The sequence below is a fragment of the Cheilinus undulatus genome, linkage group 6 (genome assembly GCF_018320785.1).
Source record: "Cheilinus undulatus linkage group 6, ASM1832078v1, whole genome shotgun sequence".
Classification (NCBI taxonomy): domain Eukaryota; kingdom Metazoa; phylum Chordata; class Actinopteri; order Labriformes; family Labridae; genus Cheilinus; species Cheilinus undulatus.
Genome location: NC_054870.1, coordinates 36,574,970 through 36,587,988, shown reverse-complemented (window position 1 = coordinate 36,587,988; position 13,019 = coordinate 36,574,970). Strand labels below are relative to the sequence as shown.

Sequence of the window (13,019 nt, the reverse complement as noted above, 5' to 3'; positions counted from 1 at the left end):
AGCCCATTTTAAGAGCTGGGAGATGGGTGCAGTATGAGGCAATCCTTTGCAAAGTTTATGTTTAATACAGAGAAAAAAACGTATTAAGTTATGGTGCATTTTTCAAATACATATTTTTTTATGACTTTGATTTATCATCTCAAATAAGATTCATTCTTGACATCAATGTCAAGAAGAAAATAAGTAATGCTTTACTGAAATAGGGAAGTACTTGATAATTTGTCATTATATAACTTAATACTTCAATTCAATTCGAACTCAAAAAACTACATTTGTCCCCAAAGGGGAAATTCAACGCTCTTAAAGCAGCAGCATTACAAGGAGCAAAGAGAAGCAGTCTAACAAAAAAAAAAAAAAGAATTACAAATTAAAAAAAATACTTTAATAAAAAAGAGAGATTTTTAAAATATACATATTGTATATCTTTGTCGATATACAAAAAATGAGCACTATTAACAGAGCATTTTAAATTTAGGTCTCACAAATTGACAAAACTGGCAGATAAATATATGTATCAATCTACACAATTACAGAAAAAAACTGAAAGCCAAGAATGGACGAAGATTCCAACTAGAACAGAATAATGACTGTTGAGTGGTCATCAGAGTGACTCTGTGACTGTTGAGTGGTGATCAGAGTAACTGTGACTGTTGAGTGGTCATCAGAGTAACTGTGACTGTTGAGTGGTCATCGGAGTGACTCTGTGACTGTTGAGTGGTCATCAGAGTAACTCTGTGACTGTTGAATGGTCATCAGAGTGACTCTGTGACTGTTGAGTGGTCATCAGAGTAACTCTGTGACTGTTGAGTGGTGATCAGAGTGACTCTGTGACTGTTGAGTGGTGATCAGAGTGACTCTGTGACTGTTGAGTGGTGATCAGAGTGACTCTGTGACTGTTGAATGGTCATCAGAGTGACTCTGTGACTGTTGAGTGGTCATTAGAGTGATTCTATGACTCTTGAGTGGTCATCGGAGTAACTCTGTGACTGTTGAGTGTTCATCAGAGAAACTCTGTGACTGTTGAGTGGTCATCAGAGTGACTCTGTGACTGTTGAATGGTCATCAGAGTGACTCTGTGACTGTTGAGTGGTCATCAAAATGACTCTGTGACCGTTGAGCGGTCATCAGAATAAAATATAGGTTTAGGAGATTTGGACAAAAAGAAGGGACAGGGCCATATTTGCCTTTGGGTAACATCCCCTCTTCTTTAAATGACAGTCTGTCTTAGTATTGGGAGAGGAATGTTGTCCCATTCTTGTCACTGATTAAGGATTTTAGCTGCTTAAGAGTCCTGGGTCTTTTTTGCTGGATTTTTGGTTGTATGATGTGCATGTGTAGTGAACCAGAAGCAGGAAGAGAGAAGAGGGAGATGCAGAAAGAGGGACAAGAGAAACAACAAAACAACAAATGGAAGACAAATTTATGGCTGTCATGGTCTCATTTTGTAGGATATTGTGATGTCCATGACATCATGTGATGTTTGGTGTTGTCAGCCTGAGTGTCTCCAGCATGTGTCTGTGAGTGCAGCTCATTGATTAGAGTAATGTCACACACCTGTGCTAAGAGTGAGGAGGTTATTTAAGCTCCTGCAGTCATATATTAACTCTCTCTCTGACCTGGCCTCCACAGGTATACCACGCTTTGGTTTAGTTATGTTAGATTAGGTTGAGCTTTAGTTAAGTTTTCATTTTACAAGGTTTACACACGTTATCTTCACTCATGCACATCCCACACTACTGACTCTACTGACCTACATACTTCATGCTGTAAATATTTAATTTGGTCTAATTTTAAGTAACTTTAAGTAATTTGGTTCAATTTTGTCTAATTTGGCTTTCAGACTCTTTAGTTTGGTTTAACTCAGTTTAATAGTAAACTGCGTAATTTGATTATTTGACTTGGCCTCATTTGGTTTAATTAAAGGATTGTTTGATTTAAATTTTTGTTTTGGTTGGAAAAAATAAAGACTTGTTTAAAAACTTTGCCGTGGTGTCTCCCTACTTTGTTGTGACCACCTGAGCCAGGTCATGACAATATGGCTATAACCTCATTAATATGTGAAGAATTAGCAATAACATCTATGATTGATAGAAAACAGAACAATGCATTATTAGCATTAGCAGCTGATGGATGGATGATATTGACATAGAGAAAACTATTGTTAGAATTTGCATTAGTTCAGTCAGGAACACTCTCGTCATATATTAGACCATTTTTATTGCAAAATGGATATACAGTTTTACTAGGCGAAGAAGGCTCTGCACAAAAGATGCTCCCTGGGTTAGTCAAGCAGAATTCTTTGACTTTCCAGAGAGTGCATGGCTAGAAACCCCCATATGGATGGATGCATTAACAACAGTTCATACTGAATACAATAGTATTAGTTCAAAAGCTTTACATTCATAGTAGCATGCATTTCAATATGAGGGTGCAACAAGCTTTATGCTATAAAGGAGGAGGCTGGGGTGGTGGAGGTTAAGCTTTGCCAGCAGGAGCGGCATGGTGCATTAGCATTAATGCAAGCAGGGATTAGTGAGAAGTACATTACATCTCAATGCACTGCTGTGTTGAGAGAAAGAGCTGTGATTGGCTGTGGGAGCTGGGAGGCAGCTGGACGTCAGCTGATCACGGCTGGGTGTATGACTGCCATGTCCTGCATGAACACTGAGCTTTATTGCTGCATCAGTGGTGTGTGAATCTGAATGAATAAAATTGGCTAATACTGGTAGCAGCCTGTGCCATCAGTATATGAATGTTTAACATCTTGTTGTGCATTTGTTTTGTAAATTTTCCAGAGGATCTCCAATTTTTTTGTAACACCAAGAAGTATATTTTACAAGATAGCTTTAAAACCACAAAGGGCCTATAAAGGACTATGAATCTATGCTGTTTTTGGTCAGTCCTACCATAGACAATCTCTTAAATGGTTCTTGTCATGATTTTCCTTTCATATTTCAGGAAAAAGTAGGTTTAATGGCAAAATTGCCTAAATATATACACATTTGTGTATCAGAACCATGATTTCTTTTCTTTTCCTTCTTCCTCTATTCAAGGTTTTTTTTTTTTTTTTGGTGTCCTGAACCACTGGGAATAACTGGAATAAACCACTACATAAAAGTAGACTGTAGTGGCCAGCAAGATTGTCTCTAGCAGCAAAACTTGCATTGTTGAATTCCTGCAAACAGTTCATTTCTCTGCTTCATGGGCCAAGTTATTTTGCTTTGACCCACAAAGCATGTGTTGCTTCAAACTGGTACTTTATGCTGGTACTTTAACTTGAGGTTGTTGAGTCCCACAGAAGCAGGTCTGGATGAATCTCAGATCTGACACTCCTGCTGTATTGTTCAGAGAAGCGGTGGTGGTCCAGCAGTGACGTCCTGTCATCTGCCTGCATGGGAGCCTGTCATCAGCCTCATCATGTGGCTGTCAGAGTTGATGCTGGCGAGGGGAGAGGCCAACCCTGCTGTGTCAATCAACGAGCCCTCATTAGAAGCAGCTTTAATTAGTGGCTGCACGGGCGCAGCATTGTTCACAACGGCGCCTTCGTTAACTCTGTTAATCCCAAATGGGGGGTTTGGGTTTAGAGGGGGAAAAGCTACAGCAGAGCAGAGGCAAAAAATGAAGCTACTTTATGATCTGAAAAGTTATTTCTTTACTTTCCAGTGAATGTTTTTGTCTTAAATTGATATTTAAGCATGCTTTAAAAAGCAAGGGTGAAAAGCTTTGAAAATTTAACTAAAGGTTTTTATAAAGGCCTGAAAATCTATCCTGATTTCATTTCAGCATGGCAAGGGAGTCAGAGAGTTCAGGCGGGCTCTCTGATGATCCTGATCCTGACAGAATGATGATTATGAGGTTATTTTCACTGTCGGCGGGTGAGACCATCCAGGCGACAGGAACATGACTTTGTGATGTTTGTAATGAGTGAGCATTGATTGACTCAACACAGCCTAAAGAGGTTTTTTCCTCCATGTTCAAGCTCAAAGCGGCTCAAGCCCTGTGTGCATTCTGTACTGTAGATGGTCTGCAATTAGAATAATGAGCAGTCGGAGTGCTGTCTGCAGGAGTGCTGCCTTTCTCAACCTCATCTGCCAACTATCTGCTATCACACCATTCCCATCCCAGTTAGATCGCTCAGCAGTGCAGAGCGATTCCCCTTCAGGAGCTAAATTATCCTTTTGAATGGCCGTTGTGCGACACATTGTGTAATTAAGCACTAAATATGCTGTGCTACCTGATTATGTCACCCTCCAATAGGAGATGAGGAGCAGAGGGTGGGTGTTTCTATGTTTGTGTGTGTTTACATCAAGTGTTAGGGAGGGATTTGAGACGGGGAGGAAGTGTATAACAAAAGGTCAAAGTGTGTAAAAAGGGTAGCACTGACCTGGGGACCCCCTCAAGCTGAGAGAGGGTCCTCTCTCCAGTCTTGGGGGGGGGGTGAAAGTTGGTAAAACAGTGCAACAAGAGCCTCCAGTTTTCTGCAGAAGAAGAAGAGATGAGGCAAAGAAGGGAGAAAGAAAAGTGGGAGGCTACAATCACCAACCCCCACCACCTCTGACTGCCTCCCAACGCCGCTCCAACCCCCTCCCGCCCTCACACACACACAAATGCACACACTCCTCGACGCCTCCACAACCCCCCTCTACTCCCCTACCCAACACCCAGTCACTGTCAGGCCAAACACATGATGAATTGCCCTGTCAACAGAATTCATTCAGGGACCAATTAATTCAGCAGAAATGAACTAGAGCCATCAGTCGCTGAAAAACTCGGTGCAAAGAGAGCAAAGTAGCCCCACTTCAGAAAAACGAGGAAGCGAGGGAGGTGGGAGGGAACGAGGGAGAGAGAGAGAGAGAGAGAGAGAGGGGTGAGAGGAGTGGAAACGAGAGGGCAAGCGAAAGAGAGAGGGAGAGGAGGAGAGAGGGAGAGCGTGGTGGAAGTTAGTCTGACAGAAATTGGTCATTTAATGCTTTAGCGCACTGGAGACAGCCCCTGTCATAGACGAAGGCATGGCAGGGGCTCCCCTGGTATTTTATTTATTAATTATCCTATGCAGCGAGGGGCCTTTAACTGTCTCAGTCCGGCCCCGTCAGCCCGACTCGCTGTCATTTTCTCTCCACAAACAGATCCTTTAACACCGTGCTCCAGGTTAATGGAGACAAAGCCAATATCCAACCAACCTTGCCTTCTCCCCCAAATACAGTACTCATCTGCACCTTATCCAGGTAATTATGTCTCCGACGATCTCCTGAATATGTCGTCGGGATGCTAATAAACCACTTTAGAGCTGGCGTGCAGAACATGTTTGACCTTTTCAACTCTCAGCATCATGCTGGCTACGACCCCTGAGGAGGGCAGCCATTATTTACACCTGATTAATATAAACAGTCTCAAAAAGGGTTGTCAAGGTACCACATTATACTAGTAAAACTCAAGTAGTATTGTCATCCATTTCAATGCCATACCAACAAAAATAGAAGTTTGAGGCCTACTTTCTAGTTTTGTAGTAATCAAATATTGTAACTCCTACAAAATGTTAACTTCACAAAGCATATAGATTGGCCAGATTCCATGTCTATCATCAAGTAGATCCAATTTTGCAAATTTTCAGTCTGGAACTGGGGATGCACTATGTTATCGGCATGATATGGCAGATATTAGCTCAAAAAGTGAATTGGTGGTATTCATAGATATAAAAATTTCTGCTAATATTTACAACCAATATTTTGGCTATAAAAATCTAACTATATCAGCTGTTAAGATTGGCTGTACAAATAAATAGGTTGGTGGAATTTCAGGCTGGACCAACAGACCTTCGTGACTTGAATCGTTTTCTTTATTCATCATCATTCCTTTTACTCTAGAGTGTGTTAAGGGCTGAAATGTGTTAATTTGTTCATCCTCAAACTTCAAATTTTCTGAACTGACTGAAGTTTTAGGTCTGACCTACATTTAATTATTGGTATTAGCTAAAATTAGATATCAGCAAAAGAAACACTATCGTGCATCACTATCTGAAACATTTGTGCCAAGTCTCAGAATGACAGGACCAATCCACATCCTTTCAGGAGAATGAGGTGTTAGTTTTGGGCAGGATTTAGTTGTACTGGAAGCTGTTAAACAATGGCTGCCGCTGAGGTGCTTAGCTCAGATGTAGCAATGGCTGCAGGTTTTTTTTTTTTTAACCAGAACTGGACAACATTCCTCTATCTAAAAAAAAAAAGGCAACCAACCCCAAGCATCATCCCTGCTCTTCCTGTGCATCAAGGAAAGCCTTAGGCAAGGAGAGGAGCAGCAATAAACCCAGAGCAAAGTAAGCATCAGTGACAACAGAATGACACTAATTAAAACAGATGCAAAATAAATGAGGAGCTGGGGTGGAGGAGGGTTACAACAAGCAATTTACAGTGGAATCAGAAAAGAGTATCCAGGCTAGAGCTGCTTAAAAAGGGCAGCATGAGTGTGATTAGATAATTGCGGGCTTAGAAGCAAATCAGCTGAATCAGTTCAGCTGATCTCAATCATATGGCAGCGCTGGACTCCGTGGAAGGCATAAACTAACACTACATGTTTAATTTTTGTGCTGTTTAGACAGTGTGTAAAACTTTGTTGCCATTTATAATGGGTTCATTTCTCTCTGTAGCACCTCCTAACGAAATAGGTGTAACTTTTTAAAGGCTCTGAGCTTTTCAAAACTACTGTTAACTAAAATAACAAGGATTGTCAGCATTACTGCATTAACTGCGATCAACTAAGGGTCATAGAAGGTGCATTAATCCTTTTTAATCCTGATTGATCACATGCTTTATTGACCCTTTCAGCACACTTTGGTAAGCCTTTGCCACTGCAATGTCTCTGCAGCCACAGTGATGTGAAATAAGTCCACACCGCTCCTTGTTTGTCTCATTTCACTTAAACAAAAACTCACAGACGGCTCAGTGGGCAAGTCAAAAATCATCAGAATGGGGATAATAATAGGCATTTACAAAAGAAATCTTAAGAATGATCAAAATGATAAATCTTAATCATTTGACAGCTCTAAAAATACCATCTTGTTCCAAAACAAGTGGTATGGTACTGAAAAGTACTAAGTACTAAAAATATTTCATAATCAGTTCCAAATAATGAAATGATGGCTGCATAGACTACACAGGAAACAAGAAAAACACATGCCTCTTTTCTAGTAACTGACTGTATATATGTGGCATGTTGCAAGGTGGAATGGTAACAGAAAGCATCTGTAGCACAAAGCTTCCCATCAGGAAGGATTTTTCCCTGGTATATTCAAATATTTTTCACCTTAAATGCCCCAAAGTCCAACAGAACTGTGCATGCCAGGAGCTGTTTTGCTGGCGGTGACAAATTAGCACTGTGAAGGGCGATATCAACACCAGCTAATTAAGGTGTCGTGTGATTTTGGGCTCAGGATCAAGAATCTGCTGAATCATCCCGCGGGTGATTATGATGTCCATATGGTCAATGTACAGCGAGCGAACGCAGGGGAAACACTATCGCCCCCCTTGTGGTGCAGGCTCTGCCAAAAGTTTGATCTTGCCTTTTGTGGTGGTGTTGGGTGGTGTTCATTCGAGGCTCTGAATTATTAAGCGCATCTTTTCTTTGAGACCAGGATCCTCTGGTGGAAAACACGGGATGAGGGGCAGCTGGGAGGCTGCATGTGACCGGCTCCCCCCTCTTCTGTGACATCAGGAAGTGAAATTCAACGCTGTTTCCACTGTCGCTCATTGATGGGCTCGTGTACCTTGGATGCCCCCGTCGTAGTGTCACTTGAAGAATTATCACACCTCGTGCTACATACAGATGATATTAGGATACATGTTTGTATTTTTACAGGCAGACATTGCCCACATGCATCTTATATCATCAAAAACATACAGATTCCTTCCATTTCTTGCAATGAAACAATGAGTAATTACACCAGTGACTCCAATGGCTGATAAACTCATTCCTTCTCCTCTCCTTCTGCCTCATTCCTCTCCATTCAGTGCTTTACTGTAGTGCTAAGCACAGTGAAAACACACCTAATAGACAACACTGGCACAAAAGCCAAGTGAACCTGACAAATGGAACAGAAACGCTAACAGAGAAGAAAGAGGTGCTTAGGCCGACTGTCACAGGTAAAGTGCTTCCCTGATTTCTGTTTACTCACCGGGCTTGAAAACTTGACTTGTTTTCCTGCAGCTTACTGAAGAGATTCAGTCTGTGAGTCAGCTGGCTGTCAGGGCAAAAGAGGGAAAAAAGGCTCATTTAATATCCAACTTTGACAGTAGGAAAGATACCAAGAGCAGGTTTTAACAGATTACTAACATAGTAAATTAAAGGATGTGTTTTTGGCACATAAACATTGTTGACAAAAAAATGTGTTCATATATTCATACAAAACCTCTCAAAAACAGACATACCCTTGTAGTTTAATACAGAGAGAAACCCTTGTATCATCTGCATAGAAACGTATACTGTAGGGTATTAGAAATATTGACCTTTTCATCTGATGTCACAACGTCTGTCCTGTTCCAAAATAGTTAAAGGAACATATAATCTACTGTATGCCCATTCTTAATGACGGCTCTTGTCCACAAATTAATGCAGTAATGTATTGTCTACGTAATCAGCCATGGTTACCTCCTATCGTGCAGTGGGGTACAATAAAAAGTAAGGCTAAGCTACCCTGCTATCTTATGCCAAAAGATATGGAGCAAAAGCAAAAGTGGATAGCAACCACCAGAGACAGCCTTTATAAGAGTACATTCAACTGTGTAGTGCACATTTTGCACAAGGAAAGTTGAAATATCAGAAGAAGAGCTCTTCAAATAATAAAACAGCATAAATGGGCAAATTCTTTTTTGTGCAATGACTGCCTAAACAAAAAGAAATTCCTGAGGACAGCTTTGAAGGCATCAAGGCTTTTGTATGCTTCAGAATCACCACCTGTGTACGTAAAAATGCTATCATGCAAAGTGAAATTGAGTCAACTGAGCTCTTACTACATCTGTGAAAATCCCAGCATGCACCAAACACAGACCCTCTTCCAGTCATATGTTAGCAAGCTCCTCTGTTTTCCACCCTCATCAATTTTGACAGAATCACTGACATTTCTGTCAAATAAAATAATCAATTCTTTTACTTTCTGTTACCTTTTGGGCTCCAAAATACAACCCAAGTTAGTTGATTTAGATGCATTGTAGCCTCATGTCAACACAGGTACTTCTGCTGTACACTGTAGTGAGTGATGTTTTTGTGACTGCAAATGGTCAATAGATGGTCAAGAAAAAACGTGACTTGTTTTGGCTTCAGCTTACTGAAGAGATTCTGTCTGTGAGTCACCCATTTTTTTGGCGTGTCTTACATGCATTAAGAAACAGGTATTGATTGTGAAGAGTTAACAAATGCAGACTTTAAAGGATAACACTACAATGCCGATTAAAATCATTTAAAGATGCCAGCTTTCCAACAATTGTAGTTGTTACAAAACATTGCAACAAGACACAATATGACTAACAAAGCAAGACAAAAGAGTGTCATCTGCATAAAGCAGCATTTGGAATTAGACAGCAAAGGAGGTCAGTGACTGGTTTGCCTTCCACTTTTTTGGGATGCTCTCTGAGAGCATCTGGCTGTCAGTGCATCATGCAGGCTGATGTTGCTCTGTTAGCATCAAATTTGGTTGGTGGATTAGTTTTTAACAGATTTGAGGTAAAAACAAGATAGCTTTGCCATCAAGATAACATGCTTAGTTAAATGTTCTGTCGCAAATACATACTAACGCAATACAAAATGCTATAAGTGAACACATAAAAAACATACCATCTGCATAAAAGTGTTTAGAACTGGAAGAGTAGTCGTAACTTTTAACTACTGTCCCTCTGAAACCACTTCAGAAAACCTTAATGCTGCTATAATTAAACACATAGAGAAGTCTTTATATCATCTACATAGACAATATAAATACATTTGAATGGCATATTTAAAACTTGAATTTTATTTCTTCAGCTTTTTAAGTGATTAAATCTGTCAGTACATCTTGCAAGAACAAGTTTTTCAGAAAGTTTTCAGAAGAATGGCTCTTAAAATACTGTAGTTCATACAAAACAAACTCTAAAACTACTACAATTAAACATCCAAAACAAAAAACATATAATCTGCTGAAAAAAAGTTCAAAAAAATCAAAAGTGAGAAGTATGGGGAGTGAAATCCAACTTTTTTTCCAGGAGCTTTTTGAAAAACTAAGGACTGTTGCTGCTTCTCAAAGCCAAGGAAGGATCCCTGAACAGCACTTTTTGAAGGATACTACATCATTGACTGCCGTTGGAGGACAGTTCCAATGTCGAGGACCCTAAAAATTCTTCAGAGGACTGAGTCAACCACAGACTTGCACTCAGACATGGGAAGATGGGTTCGCTGAGCTAGACAGTGTGGCATTCCGCGTACCTGAGCATGCAGACAAAAGTCAGAGTCTTTCAGTTCTCGGTCCTTCCTGTCTTACTATACTCTTGTGAGATCTGGATGTTGACTGATGGCCAGAGATGCCGAATGGACTCCTTTGTGACAACTTCTCTTCTGTGTGTCTTTGGGTATCATTGGCAAGACCATGGCTGAATCCCAGTTCTCCCCTCAACCCTCAATCCCACCCTCAAGCTCAACCCCCAGTCTTAACTTGCCCCTCAAAACTAGGTGTCAGGGCTATCTCGTGACTTAGAAATGGGACACCCCTTAATAGCAGTTACAATTTCAGACTGTAGAGGGCACTAATGTGCCAAAACTGCATAGCCTGTCGATTTAGAGGAAGAAGAAGAAGAAGAAGAAGAAGGAGAACGTGTTAATATTCAACCAAATAACATGTAAACACGACAACCATGGATATATTCAGCTGAAAGTCATTGTATAATATGGCCATTAGCTAATGCAAAACACCAGTTGTAACTTGTAGGCTTGTCAACAATGGCACAGTTACCGGCTTACAATCGTAAAAATAGAAGTAAATGTTACGCTACAAAAAGGCAAATAATCCCTAAAATAACATTAAACTAAGATACTGGAGTGGTTTTCCTATTTTTAGATTTCTATTAACAAAGAAATTTACATTTGTAGCTTGATTTCTTCCCCGCATTCTCCGCCATCTTTCTTTGAGTGATAATGCTCAAAACCAAGGGAGGTCCAGGAACATCTCAAAATTGAGGGAGATGAAGGCCTCAAACTCGCTCTTCAACTCAGCTCTCAGGAGAATTGGGACAGCCCTCGCACTTCACGGGAACGCACATTTTGAGACTGAGGGTTAAGATTGAGGTTAAGGGGAATATTGGGATTCAGCCCATGTGTCTAATGCTGACGTGCTCAGGAGGGTGGAGATGGGAAGGGTCAGCTGCCTGATACAGGAACAGCAGCTGTGCTTTTATGGGCACCTGGCGTACTTTCTCGAGTCTGATCCAGCTCACCGCATACTGGGTGCCCAGGACCCGAGCTGCTCCAGATGCAGGGGGCCAGTGCACGCATTGTGGAGGGGGCAGCTGTGAGGATATCTGGAGAGATGGGGCATGGGTCTGGAAGATGGCCATCAGGAGGCCAGAGCAGTACAGGACCAAGGGTGATGTGGAAAAGAGCCAAACCAGCATATGCTCCCGTACCTTACCAAATCTAACTGAGGAATAAGAGCAGAGAATTTAAATGTATCCTCCACCTGCAGAAATCCAATGCACTCTGTATTCCTACTTTTCAGAAAAAAATGGCACAATATCAGGAGAAAGCTGGGTTCTTGACCGCTCAATACACTTTTTTATGTTAGCATTGTCTCATTTCCTCTATTAATATGTTATCATCATAACTTTATGCATCAAACTTGAGGTGGATGTGTAAAGATTGCACAGCACTGTTGTTAGCACCATCCCCATTTTAATGTCTTCTGCTTCCAGGTATTAGGGCACGCCCATTCCGATGACATAATCATGCACACTTGCTAGTCTGTTCCAAATGAGGGTTTAACAGTTGCTAGGGAGGACCCCTGCCTCACCTCTCTAGGACACGACTTGGAAGGATCCTTCCTACTGAGGAGGAGGACTTTGAGAAGAGCCTTATCAGCTGGCTTTCTGCACATCTTGCAAGCTGAAAATTGTTATCCAGCATTAAATTTCAAAGTTGGAAATACTCACCAAGAGCAGGTTTTAAGAGAAAAATAAGGCAAACTAAAGGTGGTGAACCAAATGCACATTTGATTTTACTTAAAGGACAAATAATCAAGTGGGGCAGGTTTTTAACTGCTGTAGCTCTAAGAAACAATCTCAGCAAACTACAATACCACTACAGTTTAGCACCGTAAACCATTATTTTATCTGCATAAGCAAAATTAGGAATTAGCTGATAACAAGAATAGGGGTTCATATTTAAGTTTGTTGGTATTCATTGCAATTTGCAAGCAGTATTTAGCAGCATTTTTTAATGTTTCTGAATGAAGTAACCAAATGTAGATTTAAAGGGGATAGCGTGATAGATTTAAGGATTTGTTAAGTAGCTAATGCATGTTTAATTTGACTTATAATGGGGTGTCTCATGTCCTAGTAGCTGTATCATGTGCCTTATGTAGAGAGTCTATAGATCTTGAAGTAAGCGGCCTGGGTTTCAACTTTAACCCCCAGCACTTTGCTGCATGTCATCCCCCTCTCTCTCCTCTCCAGTTTCCTACTCTATGCTTCTCTTCTTCTCTAAATAAAGGCATAAAAGGTCAAAAGCAATATTAAAGGAAAAATATTCAACAGAGGCAGCTTCTAAACCAATGTAGCTCTCATAACTCCAGTAGCACTAAATTAAACACAGAGTAAGACTCTAAAGTCATATGCATAAGAAAATCTCAAATCTAATAAATGTAAAAGGACGGGAGTGAAACCTACAGAAGGAAACTGCACATGCACTGAGAGGAGATGTGCTGTAGAATATAATTAATTAAATGAGACTAATTAGGAACATGAGAGCAGGTGCCAGGCTCGGAGCTGACAGGGAAGACAGCGAGACAA

The 13,019-nt window shown here is 40.7% G+C and overlaps 1 long non-coding RNA gene across 1 annotated transcript in view; it reads right to left on the bottom strand.

Annotated features, from left to right (window-relative positions):
- The window catches only part of LOC121510824, a 93,574-nt gene that overhangs the window by 4,667 nt on the left and 75,888 nt on the right, over positions 1 to 13,019 (bottom strand). Inside the window, exon 4 of the long non-coding RNA XR_005991992.1 lies at positions 8,168 to 8,233. This is a non-coding gene — a long non-coding RNA (uncharacterized LOC121510824). The remainder of the gene's footprint in view (positions 1 to 8,167; positions 8,234 to 13,019) is intronic.